The 20548-nt window shown below is 39.3% G+C and overlaps 1 long non-coding RNA gene across 3 annotated transcripts in view; it reads left to right on the forward strand.

Annotated features, from left to right (window-relative positions):
* Positions 1–18748, forward strand: part of LOC141981365 (uncharacterized) — a 37118-nt gene extending 18370 nt beyond the window's left edge. For all 3 annotated transcript variants that reach the window (XR_012637750.1, XR_012637751.1, XR_012637749.1), the window contains exons 4-5: positions 11167–11317; positions 18519–18748. This is a non-coding gene — a long non-coding RNA (uncharacterized LOC141981365). The remainder of the gene's footprint in view (positions 1–11166; positions 11318–18518) is intronic.
* Positions 18749–20548: the final 1800 nt, after the last annotated feature.

Consider the following 20548-nt stretch of genomic DNA (forward strand, 5'->3'; position numbering starts at 1 on the left):
GAACTATCATTACACATGGAATGTTATCTGTGCTCCTAAACTCCACTCAGTGGTGGGACGTCAGCCTTTCAGCCTGTAGTCCTCATTCATTGTAGATGTTGATATAATACATTGGGGATGCATGCAGACTTGTACTTTCACTGGGATCAGAAAGACCCAGAAAAAAATGATCCAGAAAATAACTAAAGAACAAGAAGGATTGTCACTGAAATTAATTTTTTTTTCTTTTACGATAAAGTTCTCATCCCCTAGCAAAGGAAATTGAACACAAACTAAATGTGTTAAAATAACAGTAAGGACCTTACTTAAACATACACACATATGCATAAAAATCAGAGTTAAGAAATTTGAGACCCTGTTGTTTGACCTCACATACTATGTTATATGTAATCTTATTTTAATACTTGGAACAATAGTGTTAATTAGGGGCAGCCTGGGAAAATGTAACTACATTTCCTGGCTTATGGGAGTCTTAAAATCAAATTCAATATACTTTCAGCTTTGTTTGCCTCTGCATATACTTGAGCTTAATTGATAGAAATGGTACTTTATGAGTTTTGCATATGAAAAGTTTGTACAAAGTAATGTAGTGGATCACTGAAATACAAATATTTTAGTTACAGGCAGTTACTAATGAGTACAGACATACTGTATAAACAGACACACAGATTGCAACTACAGAGACTTAACATAAGTAATTATTCACTAAATAGACTTTTATTATAATTTTAGGGCTCAATTCTGCTCACTTTATGTACACTGAATAGTCTCATTGGCCAGATTTCTAAAGGTATTTAGGCACCTAAATATGGAGATAAGAGCTTAGTGGGGTATTCAGGTGTTAGAGACTAATTCCCACTGAAATTAATGTTGCACCAATGCCCTTCTAGGCGGTTTTCAAAAGCCTAATAGGCACCTATTTACACCACTAGGTGCCTAAGTACCTTTCAAAATCTGGCCCTTAAACTTCAATAATTTCAATGAAACTTGTGCTCATAAGTATTTTGGGCCAATTTTTTAGACGTATTTAGGTGGATAGGAACCTAGTGGAATTTTCAAAAGTGCATCGGCACCTAACTCCCATCAAAATTGATAGAACTTATATGCTTAGGTGTTTTGTTTTTTTTAAAATCTATCTAGGTCTAGCCGCATCATTAGGTACCTAAACACCTTTAAAAATCTAGCCCTTAGGAACTTATGATAATTTCACCTGTAGACACCTAAATATGGATTTAGGAGCCTAAATTTATGCTCCTATTTTTGAAAAATTTGGCCAGTATCAGGAAATACCTCCTGAGAGTGAGATCAATAAGACAGTGGAATAGTTTCCCAGCTGAAGTTATGCAATATTTAAAATTATATTGGGCAAAGCACTGTTTTGTAAGGAACAAACCTTTATCGTTAGGGGAATGGACTAACTCTAGAATTTAGAGATGGAAAAGATGGATGAGAGTGGGATAGGAAGATGTCATGGCCAACATTTCTCTTGAATGTTTACATTTGATATCTTCAATATTCTATGTCTCAGTTAGCTGGATATTATATTCTTTGTCCTTACAAGTTAGCAAAAGTGTAAGGGTCCAGTCAAGGTACTGACAGCCTCCTTGAGGTCCATGGAAGTCATCATCTTTTAAGAGGCACTCCGCACCTTGCAAGATTGAACTCTTGGTTAATTAAGGAGAGCAATGGTCATACCACTAAAACAGACTATTGCTAAGGTCAAGTGTACATCATTTCTAATTTGGTATGTGGGGGATACACTGTGAAGGTTTGGGTAAAGCCAGACTTAGAGGTAGCCCACAACTCATAATATTTATATACTTCTCACCTTTCTGAAGAAGAGGTCCATTTCTCTTTCAGAGCTGTAATGTAATTCCCAGAAATAAAAATGCAGTAGGCAATAGCGCCAGTGATGTTGATTTGGCAGCATGGTGAGTACATGGGTATAAGGGAAGAGGTTGCAGCCACAAGTATTTTAATATCCACACATCTTTATATGCTATTGTATTTCACAGGCTATACTGCACATTAAACTTCTGATGTCTTATTATCATGACAAGACAAAAATTGAAAATAGCACAGAACTGCAGGTAATCCATTTTCATGACAAGTTTGCAATGTGAATGAGGAATAGCAAACAGGAGCCATTCTCATTACTGTCCCAAGTCTGTAATCTCATTGTCCTCCATAGATGTCATACCTGGGGCAATCAGCTCAGTTATTTTTTTTTAAAAGGATCATATTTCATATTTCTAGATGTTCTTGAGCAGTCCAGTTATCAGTTCCAGCTACTTCAAAAATGAATGTAAACTATTCTTGCCCAGACTGTTCAAGAAATGCTTGTCAACAGTGAATAACAGTTATGAATATTTATGATACATCTAAATACACCAGAAAAATTAAAGCTATTCTGTAGAAGTTAGATTATTCAGATCACATTTTGATGTACATGCAAATAAGTATATATCGATGCTATTGTAAAGCATGGTTTTTTTAATGAATTGCAGAATATACATATAAGCCATAATTAGAACTCTTGGGAGCTTCAATACCTAAATCTAATTTGCTGACATGCCAACCATAAGGTCAAATGAGTCTTTAAAAAAAATCCTCAAGTAACTTGAGGTCAGAGACTTGAATATTTTTTTTCAATTTTATACAATTACATATTCAATGAGACTTTGAGAAAGAAACCTATCACTTTTTTAAAATGACAAAGGTGGCTGCAAACACAAGTAAAACCACTGGCTGATGAGGGGTTTCTCATAAATTAATAGATATTTTAAATGTGGTCCTGGAGTTATTTTTGACAAAACCCTAAAGAAAAATCAATTTCAGGATAAGAGAGAGAAACCTATAAATTGCTAGCTAGGCCCTGCTTCCGATCACTCTTCTGCACTGACAGTTATGAAGTAAATAATTCTCAAGGACATTTCTCATGCAGCTCTATTCAGTTCATAAAAAATTACTCATTTCCTTCTCCTTGTGGTTGCTGTTTATACAGGTTTGTGTTGATAGTGATAACAACTATGGCTATTGAGTATGTAGATGCCTATGGCTATACTGTACAGTGACCACTTTTTGGCAGAGTTGCTTTTTCTTCTGATTGTGGGATCTCTTACTTCAGAAAACAAAACTTTGCAATGTAATTTTCCTTGATTTCCTGTGTGTTTTGCCTAACAAGTCTCTAGGTAAAGTCTGGAAAATTCTCTTTAGGAAAACATTAAGGAATCTAGGTCAAAAGTCTTTAAAAAAATGGTATTTTCCACAAACAATACCACAGAGGGTTGCAGTTCAATTTAGCAGCTGAAAAGGGAGCTCTGAGGTAAAGCATAGAATGCAATTACACAGAAATACTGCACGTTAACATTCCAATTGCACAACCAATAATTATGCTGAGAAATGCTGAGCTGGCTAAAGTCTAAAAAGATGTCAATAATACAAGTTTAAGATTTGGGATTAACAATAGTTCCAGATAGTGATAGTGAATAAAAATAATGGACCCTTATGTTCTGTTGTTGAGGTATTCACAGCAGAAGACGATCTTGATAACACATGGAATCAATTGGGTTTACCATTAATTTATTTATCTGGAATATACCGTGTAAATATCTGACATTCAGAATTCATTCACAGCCCTTTTGAATTTGGCAATTGTGACCAGTTTAGAACTTTAGTTTAATAGTTTTCTTTTTAGCATTTTATTTGTTTTACAAGAGTGCCTGTAGGGTCCAGCCAAGATCAAGTTCCCATTATGTAGGGACTGTACAAACACATAGTAAAAGAGAATCCCTGTCTCAAAGAGCTTACAATTTAAATTGTCAAGACAGACAATGGGTGGAAGGAAGGAAGATAGTACTACCCCATTTTACAGGTGGGTAACTGAAGCCCAGAGAGATTAGGTGACTTACCTAAGACCACATAAGAAACCCGTGGCAGAGGGGGAGGCTGAAATGTGGAGACTAGCTCAGAGGTTCGAGCAGCCAGCAAAGCGCCCCACAGAGAACACAAACAGTCTGGTAAGTTCTGTAAGGGATGTCTATTGTTCATATTTTAAGTTTCATGGCTGAACATGTTAGCCAGTTGGGATAAAGACATTGCGAGCACTGTGGTCTTCCCCATGTGGTCTTGCAAAATCCATGCATTATTTCATCTTTATTTAAAGCATTTTCTGTACTGTGAATGGTTTTTATTATGAATAAACCACAATAAAAAGCCAGTGATAATGTTTTAATGAAACCAATTAAAAATAATTATCTTTATATTTGGAAATACATTTAACTAACCAATTGTGGTGGATAATCCTGCCCCACACTAGGCTGGAAAGGGTTAACCCCATACTAAGGACTGAGCAGGTCACACCCTTCTCCTCTGTGGGCATGCTCCAAATGGAATCACAGTATAAAAGGGAGCAGCTCAGCTCAGTCCGCCGACTAGAGAGGAGAGAGAATGTATGTTGCAGGCTCCTGTCCAGGAGCTGTCGGAGCCCTAGACCACAGAGACCAGACACGCTGAGACCCAGGTGAATACCCAACTGTCCATGGAAACCCATGAAGGGAAGGAGTTGTCAGGAACTTCGCCTTACAACTACCCCAGAGAACTAGAGGACCTGCAGACTACAGAGCAGGAAAGTAGGGTAGGAAGTTGCCCAGGGGAACCACACATTGATCCAGTTGTGGTTCTGCGTACAGAGTCAGTGCGTTTCGGAGGGATCCCCACTGACCCAGTGGCAGCCCACCCCCTTTTTGGCCACTAGGCCATACTGCCCAGTGCTGAAGGGCTGGCCTACTGAATCCGGCCAGTAGGCCATACTGCCCGATGCTAAATGGCCACCATACAGATGTAGGCCATTAAGCCTTGTTGCCCTGACTCTAAGGACAGACCCTCTGTCTCTGACCATTAGGTCATACCACGCTGAGGAGAAGAGCAGTTATTTGGAGTTGGCCGCAGAGCAGTAATGACCCACAGGGGTGTTGGGGTATACCTAGCGCACAACACCAATCTATAAAATAACCAACTATATACAAACTTTTAATGAACGCAGCAGTGCAAACAGAACTCAAAGTACAACAGTAAGAACATTTCAAATACACCATTTTGGGTAGGGGGAGAGTGGGGCATAAAGTTACAGGTGAGTTTACACCCTGCCTCTGCCTTTTCTTGTCCACATGGGTTCTGGGATAGAGTGCCGTGGCTCAAAATTGTCAGGCGCACTGCAGAGCTCAAAAGAGCTGGACTCCCACACGCAAGTGTCCTCAGTGCCCAGAGGTTGGATCTGAGAGGTGAATGGGAGCCACTGATAGCACTACTGGGTGTATGTGGCAGTTAGGGGTTGTTGCTGGTTCCAGTAGCTAGCATTGTCCAGGGGCTGAAAGACAAGTCTGGGCCCCAAATTACAGGGCCTGCTGGCCTTGCAGGAGCATGTTTTGCAGGAGGGCATTCTGACTGAGGGTGGCATCCATGAGCTGCCTCAGCATCTCTCTCCTTTTCCATGCGCTCCTTCACCATGATGATGTTCTTAGTCACTGCCATGCTTTCCCTGTCCATCTAAAATTTTGGTTACAGACCAATAAAGGATCACTGTAATAAACAGAGCATGCTGAAGAATTCTCTACCCTCCCTAAAATTAATCACATTACAATATCACTCAATCATTTCACATTTTGCAAGCTTGGCTGACTTTTACTTTGCTACCCCTGTAGCTATAGTTCTAAGGGCAAAGTATTTCAATGGTTAAGGCCCTGACCCAAAGCAGACTGGAATAAATGGGAGACTTTCCATTGCCATCAGTGAGCTTCAGGAAGGCCCATGTTATAATTGTCCTGCCTATTATTTCAGTGTTTCATTTAACACCCTCGCAACTTCTTGAGTGAAGCGCAGTTCCTTACTTTAATGTGTAGAAATATCTTTTCAAATCATGGAAATATATATAAGATGAGACACAACTTAGCAGTCTAAAAAGTTTTGACGATCAAGAAGAAATAGTTTTTAGATGGAAATGCTATCCCGAAAACAGTGTGGCTGCCTAATGAGTTCCTTAAGAGTAATTTTGACGGATTCAATTTGATTAAAACCAGCATTGTGAAACTAGCCGCATTGCTGAGATAATCACAGTGGTTGAAAGCTGCAGGCTTCCTGTTAAATTACTGTTCATTATTGTTACATAAAATATTTAGAAAAGGAATGCTGCTGAGCCACAGCATGGACCTGGGAATTCTCTGCAAAGCAAAGATAAAATTCACCTCACCAACCCACAAATCTCTACCACGGTACTCCTCATTTCTTTATTCCAAAAGTATTTACATTAGCTGCACTGTATTTACTGGACTTGGGTACAATTAGGTATTTTAAAAATGGGCAGGCTGATGTGCTGTTTCGTTGAGCTGGTGTGTGCTGTCAGTATGTGGCTCCAAATAGTACAGAGGCTATTCAGCTAAAGGAAAAACTGACAAAACTCCCAGCAAGACAATTGGGACACTTTTCCATTTCTCTCCTCCTCCCACTGCCATCAGCATAACCGCTTTTTACACATGGTTTCAGGAGCACTGGAAAATTCTCCTCACATAACTCCTGGCAATTGGATTCTCTGGTTGGTAGCATGGATAATTCTATTTGGATTGTGAACTCTCAGGAACTCAAGAAGATTCTTGTGAGGTGCTGTCAGAAGAATCTAAGGGAGATCTTGTTCTCAAAGAGAAAGTGGGGCAAATGCCTGACGTAGTACCTGTGATAGGACTGATATGGAAATCTATGTCTCTCAACAAAATATGGTGGGAGGAATAGTTCTCTGGGTGTATTTCAGAGAGTCCTTGTAGCATTGCTATAAATTTGGTTTATGCTTTACAGCAAGGGTGGTGGAGGTGGGAAATAAACTTTCTGGAGTTCTTTTTTGTAAAAACTTACTGAAAAGAGAATTAGTGGGGGGCAAGTAGAACTTTGAAATGTTACTATGGACCATAAAATAAAGCACCATTTTAGGCCCCAATCCTGCGAACACTTACATATGTACTTGCCTACTGTGAACAGTCCCTTTACCCATGTAATCTGCGGGAGTAGAGAGTGTGTATTAAGAGGGAAGAATCTGACCTTTAGTTAGTATTATTTTAATGACATAATTGAAAAATGCCTATTTCTTTAACACCGACATCTCTGGCTTTTGTTTATGTAATTTTTTTATGGCCCAATCCCATCTCAAGGTTGCAGCAGCAACCCATGCATGACTTTCCTGGAAAATAGAACAAAAGTCCCAGATTTGCAGTCCTGTAGGCCAGCTATCTGAGGTGACAGTCAGGTTAAGTGTATTGTTTTAACAGCTTTAGTCGGAGAGAGCATTGTTTTATTAATAAACACAAAAATAGAAGTTTTTAGCAATTTAAAATGAGAATATTTCTGAAAAACAATCCTTATTCAGGGGGAAAAAAGTACACTATCTGTTATACATGGCATATAACCTTAGAAAGGACTCTGTCAGATCAGGCCTGACAAAATATAGTTTATTATTCTTATTTGTTAGATGCCAACACTGTGCTTTTGATAGAACAAACGAAAAGGACACATAAAGATCTTACAGTTTAAACATGCAGACAAGATCAATCAATCCCAAAATGCATTCGGATATCCACAACAAAGATCTATCAAAGTATGCTAGTTATTATTTGAGTGGATGACAGGATTTTTACTGACATGGATTAGCATTAATGGACTTCCTGACGTGAGTTTTAAGGAGGTCACTGAATGAAGAGAAGCGAAATGGCACACAGGGCTAGTTCTAATGGCAGATGGCTGCATGGAGGGTGCAAAGAAGATTATACAAGCCACTGCCTTGCACAGAGATATTAAGTCAAGTCTTCAATTGTACCCTTGCATGCAAAATGGCACCCTCTGTACAGTGTGACTTTGCGTGCACCATATATGCAAGATCATGCTGTGTGGAGAACGCCATTTTGTTTGTGCAGTTAGGGACCAAACGCATCATTGCATGCTCACAGCTAGTCCTGGGGCATGAATGCATGCCTTGCATATGATGACAGCACGCCACTGATGCAAGGGTGGTGAGGATTCACAGGTGAAACAAAGGAGCTGAGATGAGTTACAAGGGAACAACAATGGAGAACAGGGTTGAAGTTGAGGCTGAGAAGGTTGAGCTTGATGTGAAAGGCAAGAGGAAGCCAGTGAAAGGAATCCAAGGGGAGAGTGACAAGGGCCTAGATTCACAAAGGTACTTAGGATTGTGACACTCAGGAACATACTGCGATTCACAAAGCCTGAGCTGGGCACCTAAAATGAATGCGGAGAGATAGACATCTTAAATTGTGATTCATAAATGCCAACATGCTTAGGGAGCCACCTAAGCTAGCTAGTGGGAAGGGTATTACCTAAGCCCCACTCCTGTCAGAGCTAGGTGTCTAAATCTGGGCTGCAGAGAGGCACCTATCTCTGCTAGCAATTCTCAACTGCAAACCCTCTTTGGAATGGGCACTGAAAGTATATTTTGCAAGAAGTCAGTGGGGAGGAGGAACTCCATCATCACTTTTATCCCAGTGGCCAAGGTACTCACCTGGGAGGTGGGAGCCCCTCCGGTTCAAGTCACCCCTCCACCTGATGAGAAGGGTGCTCTGCCACCTCTCAGGTAAGAGCCCTCGCCATCAGGCTATGGGATATTCTGATGTGAGATTTCCTCAATCTCTCCTGCTGAAGCTGTTCCACTGTGGATAAATCATTGTAATGTTATTGGGGCAGGGAGACTGGATCCTGGTCCCAGGTGAGTGCTCAAACCATCAGGCTACAGAGTCATTCTCATACTTGTTCTCTCTCTGGCCCAAAGGGCCAGTGTTTGTCCACAGAGGAACAGCTTCAACAGGAGAGAGTGATGGGAGCCCCACATCAAAATATCCCATAGCTCAGTAGCTAGTGCACTCAACAGCGAGGTGGCAGAACTCTGTTCAAATCCCTTTTCTCCCATCAAGAGGAGGGGGGAGTTGAGCCAGAGGCCTCGCACATCCCCAGTGAGTACCCAAATGTTTGGGATAAAAGTTCTGATGGAGGGCCGATGTGTCCTTCCCACTCCCCTCAGCTGTTTCGTGTGACCCGAGGGGCCTGATACGGTGGATGGTCTCTGAGCACACCTTCTGGATTTCCCCCCTCTCCCGCCACCAGTTAGGTATCCAAACACCTATCTTTCTCTGGTTCCCCTGGTTTTTGTTAGGCAGGTGTTAGGTGTTTAGATACCTGGAGTGAGGCAGCAGTGCACATGTCCAGAGGCAGAAACATAAGCACCTACAAAAATTTAGGCACAAGTTTAGGCACCTATAGTGTTCAGCAGAGAGGAGCAGTGGCTCTGTTTGGGGTTCTTGCTCGGTGTTCCCTGATTTTCAACCTTTGACCTCACTCCCATTCCTATTTTTCTCCTCTGTTGTGCCCACTAATCAATAGTAGCCTGGGATTAGTGGTTCCTTTCTTTTAACTGAGGGGGCAGGTCTTTAGTCTTGGGTAGGCCTCGATCCACCTGACCCAGTGCTTCAAATAGCAGAGAGTGCAGCAGGAGTTCTGTGAATCACAGGGTAACCTAAAACTGGGGCTTAGCCACCCAAGTCTGGGATTTAAGTGAATCCAGGCCATAGTCTTTGTGCTGGATGAGAGATCTGATTTTAGCTACTGGATTCCGGATAGACTCGAGGGGAAGTTTATGGGGGAAAGAGAAGAAAGAAAGAGTAATCCTTGTAGATATTACCAAAATTCTCTGTAGATTTTGATAGTCTCTGGTAACGATCAAGTTATTTGAAGAATTGTGACAGTATAATATAGTTATAGGATGGTTAGCAGATGGTTTCTGTGTCAACAAGGAAGTAAAGTATTTGTTTTGTGTACCCTGTACAATAAAATAATGCCAAGACATCTAACCTACAGCCACAACATTACTTAGGTAATGTTAGAAAAATGGCAGGGGGTTGTTTTTATTGGCTGCCATCATGGAGTGGTTCATGAAGTTATAATAAATTCTATCCCCAAATGCCTTGAAAAACTGAACTGTGGCTTAATCTAGTTTAAGGCCATTTTTCACTCCTGGTACATGAATTAAAACATTCTTCCAATTAGATAAATCTATTCCTTTTACTTTTCTTATGGAATCATAAGTTATAAACCTCCACTGGTTTTAATAATTAATATCATCTTTGAAAAGCTGCAGGTGAGCAGTCAAATAAAGCCAGTTTTATTAAGAAGAGAATTAATGATCAGTGATTACCACTGTTATAAACTATATGCCTGGGTCTATGCCATAACAACTATCATGTATTAAGTTTCTGTGGTATGACTAAGGCACCTAGTTTAGAAAACAGATTGTTCCCTAGCTATTAATAAACCTGGGGCCACTCTAATTGTTTTTGACTGTCATTACTGTAGTACTGAATGCCTGCTGTGTTATAGTCAATTTCATTTTAAGAACAAAACTACAATTGCTTAACTGAAACCCCAAAAGAAAATAGCAGTTTCAGGCTGAATCTTTGTCCTTAAAAAGTGGATTAAAAGGAAATAGCATGACATTGCACCACAATGGTGTAACAACATTACATCTATGTTGTGATGACAGATGAAGAGGATTTTCCCTGTCCAAATTAATGGGGCCAAACGAACTAACCCTTGCTCAGCTGAGTAGTCTAACTGAAGTCAACAAAGCTCCTTGTGTAAAGATTAAATCATGTGAGTAACTGTTGGATTAGGTTCTAAATTTGGGATTTAACAGTTTGCAAGCTTCAGTCTAGGAGAGTGAAGACAGACCAAAGTGTTGTAGCAGGCACCCAGTAGTGCCTGTTATATTTCAGGATTACAGAACAGTTTTTCATTGTAGTTCCCTATATGAAACTTTCATATTAGAGGCCAGTAGTGCCTGTTATATTTCAGGATTACAGAACAGTTTTTCATTGTAGTTCCCTATATGAAACTTTCATATTAGAGGCCAAATTCTGATTTCACTTACACGGGTGTAAATCTGGGATGACTCAAATCAACACAGCTTTGCTCTCTGGTGGAAGGGAACATCTGTAGAGATGTTTAAGTTTCAGGAGGCCAGGCTATCTGAACCATTTTTGAATGCATATTTGTATAGTGTTTATCGTTGATTTCATTGCTGTCTTCTCTAGATTGTCAAATAAGATTTGGTTTATTAAGGTGCTTTTGGACCATTCCCCCTCCCTGGAGTGGAAGACACACTTTTGAGGAAGCCACCAGCAGCCTACTTCTCCACTTCCTGTGGTGCGGGATGTCAGTGGCAAACATCTTTCCTGCTGTGAACCAGGTTTCTTGCTGCAAGATGCTTCCTGTAAATGTTCCAATTAGAAGGCTGCATTTGATTTCATTTTGTAACAGGACATTTTTAGTGTGATTTAATATTTATTAATTTTATCATCCTACAGTGCAACTGCTGGTATTGGTTTAATCAGTTCTTTGAATGTCTGTATGTGAAATATACTTAAGCAAATCATCAAGTCCTGTGTATATTCTGGATGCAAAGGGGAGGATACAGAATGTATGAGTTTTTTGATAGAATGTAAGTCCTGAACTTATATCAAAGTATAAAATAATAAATTATAGAGTCAAAAAAGACTAATTGGATCAACTGTGTTCATCACTTGCATTTAGAAGGATTAAGTCCCTTTATAATTCCTTCTAATGTCTTCTAGATCATGTATACTAAGGCAAAATATCTCTTATGTCTTTGAAGTCCAGGCAGGACTTTTATGCTAGTTTGACTATCAAACTTCATTTTGTATTTGTTGCTATAGCTACATTTTCAACTAACGCTAAAAGCTTGCTTTGTCCACCTGATGCTTAAGGGTTGTGTTACCCTTAAGTGTGTGACCATTGCCCTACATAGTTTCTATAAAAGGGTTTTTACATATGGTGCACATCTGAATCATCTGTTTACAGAGGTTTCACAGTTTAACCTACTTAAACCCAAGAGAAACAGAGAGGCATTGTGGTGATGTGTGGCACAGTGTTATCAACTGAAATTTTAATTGAATCAAAGGTCATAGAGTTTCATTCCCTTATACATATTAATTTATTTGGAAAGGGTGATGTCAGTGCTACGGAGCATGACTGCAGTGTTGAAAAGAAATGTAGATTGAGTGAAATATAATAAACCAACTATGTAACTTAAATATTTACAAATTAAGGGTGAATTTTCAAAGGCATATGATGTTGGCTTAACTCTGGTCTCATTGATGGCAATGGTCAAACTCTGCTTGATTTCGATGAGAGCACAGTTAGGATCAATTCTGAGTACTTTTGAAATCCCTATGCTTAGGAATAATTACTAGAGTTGCGTTATAAATTCAAGCTTTCTGCTTTCCTAATTATTACATTTTTAGTTATTTAGTGCCTCGTTGCCCACAGTGCAGTTGGTTACTCATTTTTCATCTTCACTCTCATTTAACTAAGGGATAAGTCTGCAAATAGCAATCCATTATTTTCAGTTTTTTAATTTGGGGCTGAAATTTCCCATGCTTGAACTCAACCCAAAGGTGATATTTTGTCAAAAAAATGGTAGTATATTTTGCGGAAATATTAAATCATGCTGTTAAAGATCACACTGTAATGCACACTTGCAGGGGGCAAGTGTAAAGACTGAACAAATGTTCATGCTGAAATCTGTGTTTGACTTTTGTACATTCAACTATACAACCTTAATTTTATGTTGTCATTGGGCTCTGATCTTGCTGCTATTAAAGCCAATGGAAACCTTATAATTGATTTCCATGAGAGTCGGTGGATTTAACTGAAGGCAAGATTTGGCCTAATGGGTTAGGAGTGGAATAAGTGTTGGCAACAGTAATCAAATGAATTAGTACTATGCAAAGTGCAAGTAGATAGAATCATCATGCCTAGCATTTTCAGTGCTGTGTATAGACAGTATTAGACAGCAAAAGTCTGCTTATATTTCAACACCCAAATATTAAACATACATAAAAAGATTGCTGCTTTTCTTAGAAGATGACATGTCATTTATTTTCAAAGTTGGTGCATACACATTTTTATGAGGCACTATTTGGGACAATTCACATTTTATTTTTTAGCTATACTCATTTAGTAGAACCATTCTTGGTGTCCAGTAGAACACAGAATGATAGGGTTTCCAAACTAATATTTACTTTTCTCCAACATAGATTTAAAAAAGAATCCTCACAATATTATTGTACAACCTATGATTTAGTTGGGGATTGGTCCTGCTTTGAGCAGGGGGTTGGACTAGATGACCTCCTGAGGTTCCTTCCAACCCTGATATTCTACGATTCTATGATTCTATCTCATATAAAATAAATATTAGGTAATGAGCTACACTGTGGGGTACACCTAACCAAGTTTTATACTAAGAATATCTATCTTGTGTCAAGAACTTCATTATAAGGACACCATATGTCAGTAGAGGATTTATTATCGCTTTCATGTTAGGAAAGGTTGCAAATCAAGGTCCATCCCCAAAACTTGTTCTCGCTTGCTCATAATTTTCTTCAAAATTTTCCTTTTAGAAAAAAGTTTCCATGGTTGATGTTAGCCCAAAGATGAACATTATTTGAAAGTTTGAGCAAAACTGAGTTAGTTTTAGTTAGCTGGAAGAGTACATTTTTCCAAATACATTTTTTCCTCCCACAAGGCTTAAAATTAGTCCACATAAATAACACTAAAACAGCTGAATTTAACATCTCAAACTTTGTATGTGGCCTGCCATCAGTGAAGAATAATCATATGCAAACTTTGAAAAAAATCCATCCATCGATTCCCATAGGGCCTGATCCTGCATCACCCAGTGGAAGACGATGGGATTTTTGCCATTGTTTTCAGGGGAAGCAGGTACTCTGTTGTATGTCGTTACTCCCAGATAAGGCCTGATCCTGATCCTGCTAAATTTTAAACAAGCGCTTAACTTTAAGCATGTGTGTTCTCACTGAAGTCAACTTTAAGTACTCTAAAAGTCCTATTGACTTCAGTGGGACAACTCATGTGCTTAAAGTTAAGTACCTCAGTAAGTGCTCACAGTATTGGAGCCTACATTTGCACATAAGAGCTCTCTTTGTTGTCAAAAAGGAGGCTATGACACACAGTAAAGTGGAATGAATGTTTCGAAATGCTTCAATGCCAGAGTCTCTAGATACCACAGACCTTGTAAGTGCAGGTATATCTGGGGGATGTGGTTAAAGTACTTTGTTCCCAACATTGTGCTGCCAGCAGATATCAACATTTTTTTGTCCTTTAGCTTATATAAAAATTCATGTACCATCTTCACATTAACAGAAAAGTGGAGTACAAAACTAGTCAGTCAATCTATCAATTTGCTTTCCTGTTAAACGAAAAGCACTCTCATAACTCTGATCCAGGAAGAAGGTTCCTTAAAAATATAGAGTTTATTGATAGGACAGCACAACGGTCAGCTTGTATAATTTGAAATGGGGAGTGGAAGTGTAGATCTTTTAGGGGATCAGACTGTACTCTCCCCCAAGACATTTTTGATAATATCATTCAGTACAATCCGGTGCATTCCAAAGGCAAAAAAAAAAAAAAAAAACTTTTTAGAAGAGTTTTTATGAGTATCAGGGACCAACTGCTGGTAAGAATGGTTTTTACTATCAAGGGAGTATAAATTCTACTGAAGTCAGTAAAATTGTCCCTATTTTTCTCTTCAATTTAGTGGCAGAATTTTAACAAGTTGCTTCCAGGAACCCCTGCGAGCTCCCTTCAGTCCACCATTCTGTTAAAGCCTTGGATGTATCCAAGCATGGACCACTGAATTTAAAAGAAAGTTATAAGCAATTTAAAATTGTCCTTGGTGCATCCTCAGTGTAAAATTTCTATTAGTTTTTGAGTTATGTAATTGCCCTATAGCACCATGGAGTTGCTTAATAATAAATTTGCCATTCTACAGTGCTCAGGGAGGGGATAAGGCTGAGAATAGTGATATATGGTAAAACTATATTCAATTGCTTGTTACTTTCTTAGAAAGTTTCCTTTCTGGCCTGTGTTGTTTTTCACATTAAGAGCAAACAGTGCTTGTATTCAATAGTCTTTTTAGTCAAACATCATATAACTTTAACCCCATGGAAACCAGAGCTACCTGGGAGTTGCAGCTCTCTACTCTGCCTCTGCTGCATGCAGCTCCCTCTTCTAATATGGAGGGTGACCTTTCTGTCTTCATGTTCAAGGCCCTTCATGGCTATCCCCATGCTACCTGTTATCTCTCACTGTGGAGATGCTGACATGTGCCTCTGATTTGTCAATTATGCCAGCTTTCATTATCCACTTATTACATTTTCCCACAAGCACCTTTGTGCTTTCTCTCATGCATGGGAGAAGTTCCAGTAAATTTACAAAAAGAAAAGGAGTACTTGTGGCACCTTAGAGACTAACCAATTTATTTGAGCATAAGCTTTCGTGAGTTACTCACGAAAGCTTATGCTCAAATAAATTGGTTAGTCTCTAAGGTGCCACAAGTACTCCTTTTCTTTTTGCGAATACAGACTAACACGGCTGTTACTCTGAAACCAGTAAATTTACAAAGGGCCACCTCACTGTCCTTGTATAAAACCTTCCTTAAAACTTTCCACTGCTGTGATGCCTATAAAAGGGTTTGACAATGGTTAGGCAATTGATATCCTGAGACCACTGCAGATCATTCTGACCAACATTGTCTCATTGTGCTCTGCTACCTGTCTGTATCCTCCTGGTGTCTTGTCCCAAACTTAGATTGTAAACAGAGCTGTGCAGAAAAAGGGAACGTTGTTTCAGATTTTGATATTTTTGAAATTTGGTTTTGTTCAGCATCTGAATGAAAACCAAAAATTTCAAGTTTTCCAGGAAACAGAATGGAGCCCTGGCTCCAGAATGGTCCACTTAGTGAGCTACCCGCAGTCACAGCCTTTGGAAGCTCTGGAATTCCTAACTCTGCGGCAATCCAAATACTGGACTGTGTAAGAGCTATGGATCCTGGAAGCCCTGGGGTCTCTGAATCCAAGGCAGTATGAGGGCTTCTGTGAGCTGGCAGGAAATGAGGCAGGTTTCCAATGATAACCTGGGTTCCAGAGGAACTTTGCTGAAAATGAATCACCTCAGCAAAAACTTTAGATTTTAAACAGATCAGCACGTTTTGACAACGTTTAGTCAGAATTTCTCAGACCAGCTCTTGCAGTAGGAACTGTGTTTTATGTTTGTGCAGTGTGTTGCAAAGTAGAGTGGGTCTTGGTTCATGACTGAGGCTTACAGCGACTACCTGTCATATCTCAAATAAATAATTTTAACCTCTGCAGCCATGCCCCACATCCTTACACAATAATAGCTGCTCCCAACACAACCTAAAAGTGACGTTTCCTGGGAAGGTTGAGAAGAATTTGTTGTATATTTTTGCATGTTGCAGTGATACATCATGTGTGCACATGCACAAGTAAGAGAAAACACAAGGGAGTAACTGGCAGGTATTGAATGGGAGCTGGCGTTATGCTGCCCAATTCTGAAGCACTTTAAATTATGAATCTTAATGTCTGCCTTATTTATAAGCAGCGGATAAGAGGTATCTCATAGGCATGTTGAGGAACTTGACTTATTAATGTCTAAGATGCTTTGAAGCCCTTGGAGGAAAGTTGCTAGAGTGGACAGATGACTATCATCATGCCTAGCTATGTAGATAAAATGTTCTCTTTGCTAAGATAAGAAGGATTACTTATAAAGGGAAATACCTCTTACCTACCAAGTAAAATATAAAAGAAAACATTGGGAGCAGATTGGCAGTTGGGAAGGAGGCATATACTGACTCTGCATCGGGATTCCTCTAGGCTGGGGAACCCCCAGCAGGGGCTTGTGGATGGCTTTCATTTCAAGTGGAGAGAAATGAGGCAGAGAATCTTCCTCATCAGCTATTCCCACTGGACAGTCATGAAGACATTATGAATAGCCAGGGTATATAGCCCTTCAGATGTATTGTAGTGGTCTAAAGTTCTCGAGTTGTGGACGTCTTACTGTTTCTTAATCTTTCACTGGTCTGAGTAATAGTAAGAACACACATAACTTTTTAGTTTAAGAGTTGAATTAGTGTCAGGATCAGACCTGCATTCCTTGTGCAGTTAAAACTTACATTTAATTTGTGGTACTTCAGTGCTGAAGGAATACCATATCAGCTCCAATGATGATAAAATTTGGACAGCTGGCAGATAAGGTTGAGGGCATAGAATTATATACTGATAGGTTAAAGAAACAGACATGAACTGAGGGAGGGGCAAGGAGAGGAATTACAGGCCAAGGAGGCAAAAATTGAGAAGGCCTTTACAAATGTTAAATGCATACTAAAAGAAAAGAAAAATCCTCAAGTCAGACTGGAATTCCTGGAAAAAAATCAGGTTCAGGCTTATATGTTGGTAGAGTGGTCCTTCTGCAGGGTGAAGAAGTTGCAAATCCATACAATTGGTGAGGTCAAGGCAAGAAAGAATGGCTTCCAAAGCTGGTGCATTCCAGTGTGATTATAGATACACAATTTGTAGAGTAGATAAAGAATTGGTTATTTGAAAGGATCAAAAAGGAGCTAGCAGAGCTATTATGTTTTGACTGTCAGATCTGAAGGGTACAGACAGTTCTTTCTAAAGCTCAGAAGAAAAAAGGAAGTCAAGTGTAAGAGGAAATCAGATATTTTTTTCCTGCAGTCTGGCCAAACATCCAGTTGAAGGGGTAGACCTTTATTCCAGTAAAGATTTTTTTCCTGCCAAAACTGGAGGTGGCTACCTAGCTCCCAGCCAAACTGAGGATGAATTATGAAAATAAAAAGACAGTATATCTACTGGGACTCTATGAGTCATTTGAAGATCTGTTGCAACATGTTGAAAGCAACTGAATTCAGGAAGATCTGGTTTCTAGCTCATGCTTAGAAGGAACCTGAGGACTTTATGGTTTCCTTTTCCCTGACTCCCAATCAAGTTTTATAGCCCCTATTCCTAGTAAAACAATGTTTTTTTAAGTTTGTATGTTTCATGGGAGTGTTGCCTTTAAGAAGCTATTTTAGTTAAATGGCAGCAGACAGAGTGTTCAGTTTGTGACAGGACTCCATTGTTTAGTTTGAAATTATGTTCTTCATTTGATGACTTCATGGTATCAACAACTATTCAGCAGGCATATCTTCTTGTGCTCCCCCTCAAAAAAAAAGAAAAAAAGCAGGCAAAATGCATCTTGAATTGATTTTACAATTTACTAATATTAGATATCAACAGGAAGAGTTTCTTCAACCTGATGTTTATTATTATAGACAAGAGTATGACTTTGGCCCCTAACTGTGCAAACATTGGCTGGCTGGGTCCTTTTGACTATGTCACAGCCATGCACAAACTTCAAAGATGAAGGGGTAGAACCTCATCACAAAAAAGGCTACATTTTATGAAATACTTAGTGTAACAGTTTGGGACACCTTTTAGTTTATTAATTCTTTTGTGTTTTATGAAATATAATTTATGATTATAACCTTTGTTTTTATTAATATTTCCATTATGTAGCAGAAACAGACTATGGCTGAAGATGACATGGGGCCATCTACATTGAATAGTTCTACCTTGGAGAGACAGCGGGGGTGCTATCAGCAGAACTATTGACTTAACAACTCTCTGCTCAACAGCTGATGGGGGGTTGGAGCATGGAAAATCCGTAATGGAAGAAGAGAAACAGAAAAAGGTGTTAGACTGCTTTTAAAAGTAATATGCTCTAAAAGGAAGAGGCAGTCAATCATCAGAAGTATAAGACACAGCTGAAGGAGTTTGTTTTGTATATTTTTGTAACTTGCTTGTGCTCTCGAAAAATAAAGTATGTGTTTAAGAAGTTCCTTTGCAAAGTCGTGTGACATAAGAGTGACCATACTGGGTCAGACCAACGGTCCATTTAGCCCAGTATCTTGCTTTGACAGTGGCCAATGCCAGACAATGCTTTAGAGGGAATGAACAGAACAGGACAATTATCTAATAATCTACTCCTTGTCAACCAGTCCCAGCAACTGGCAGAGAGAGGCTTAGGGATGCCCAGAGCATGGGGTTACCCTCCTTACCATTTTGGCTAATAGTCATTGATGGGCCTAACCTCCATGAACATATCAAGTTCTTTTTTGAACCCAGTTATCATTTTGGGTTTCACAACATCCCCTGACAATTTGTTCCACAGGTTGACTTTATCACATGAAGAAGTACTTCCTTGTTTGTTTAATTTCATTAGGTGACCTGTGATTCTTGTGGTATATAAAGGGGTAAATTACACTTCCTTATTCACTTTCTCCACACTATTCATGATTTTATAGACTTCTATCATATTTCCTTTAGTCTTCTCTTTTCTAAGATGAACATTATCGATCTTTTTAGTCTCTTCTCATATGGAAGATGTCCCAGATCCCTAATCATTTTTGTTGCCCTTCAATATACCCTTTTGAAGTCTGATATATCTTTTTTGAGGTGAGGCAACCAGAACTGCACGCAGTATTCCAAGTGTGGGAATACCATGGATTTATATAGTGGCATTATAATATTTTCTCTTATTTTCTACCCATCTCCTCATGCTTCCTAGTATTCAGATATTAATTCTGACTGCAGCTGCACATGGAGCAGATGTTTTAGAGAACTATCCACGATGACTCCAAGATCTTTCTTGAGTGGTAACGGGTAGTTTAGGCCCCATCATTTTGTATGTATAGTTGGGATTATGCTTTCCAATGTGCACTAATCAACATGGAATGTTATCTGCCATTTTGTTGCCCAGTCACCCATTTTTGTAATTTTTCACAGTCTGCTTTAGAAAGACAGCTAAAGCAAGGCACATAGGTCCCTGAGGCGCTAAACTGATTAATTAGAGAAGCTATCATCAGGTGTGACTTGGGGAGGGTGCACAAAAGCAGCTGGAGAGGCTTGGGAGGTCTCAGCGTTAGCTTTGGGGCCTACAGCAGATAGAATGGCAAATCCTTCATTCCAGAAGGAGTGCTAGACAAGGCCCTAGGACAGTGCCTTAGGAGTCCCACAACTGGAAGCAGTATCTGGACTCTGTCAAGACTGAGCTGGCTTGGATACATGTGGGAACACAGAGGTTGGGTCTGTTCAACACAGTATGATGACTGTCCACTAGGGGGACTCAGGCAGGACTTTGACACCTTTACTTCAGAATAGAGCCCTGCAGCAGGACTGAGATCCCATGGCTCCTGCAGGAGTCCCTGCCATAATAACGGGAGCGGGTAAAATGTACTTTGTTGTGGGCGGGATTGGGTGGGCAAAAAAACCAGACTGTGGTAATTTGTGGGAAAACACTAAATCTTTTTTTTTTTAAATAAAGGTATTCATACTTAAATTTAAGTGAGAGATAGAAAGATCTGATGTCTATTATAATAGGAGTTAAAGTATTTTTACATGGTTTAAGCAAGATTTGTTTTATTATTTTAGTGGTAAAAATTGTGTCTGATTTCCGTTACTATATATAATATATTAATCGACTGGTTTTTTGTTTTTTTTTGTAGCATGGGGGAATCTGTCTCTCTTGTGGGATTTGTGGGATCTAA

The sequence above is a fragment of the Natator depressus genome, chromosome 2, assembly GCF_965152275.1.
Source record: "Natator depressus isolate rNatDep1 chromosome 2, rNatDep2.hap1, whole genome shotgun sequence".
Classification (NCBI taxonomy): domain Eukaryota; kingdom Metazoa; phylum Chordata; order Testudines; family Cheloniidae; genus Natator; species Natator depressus.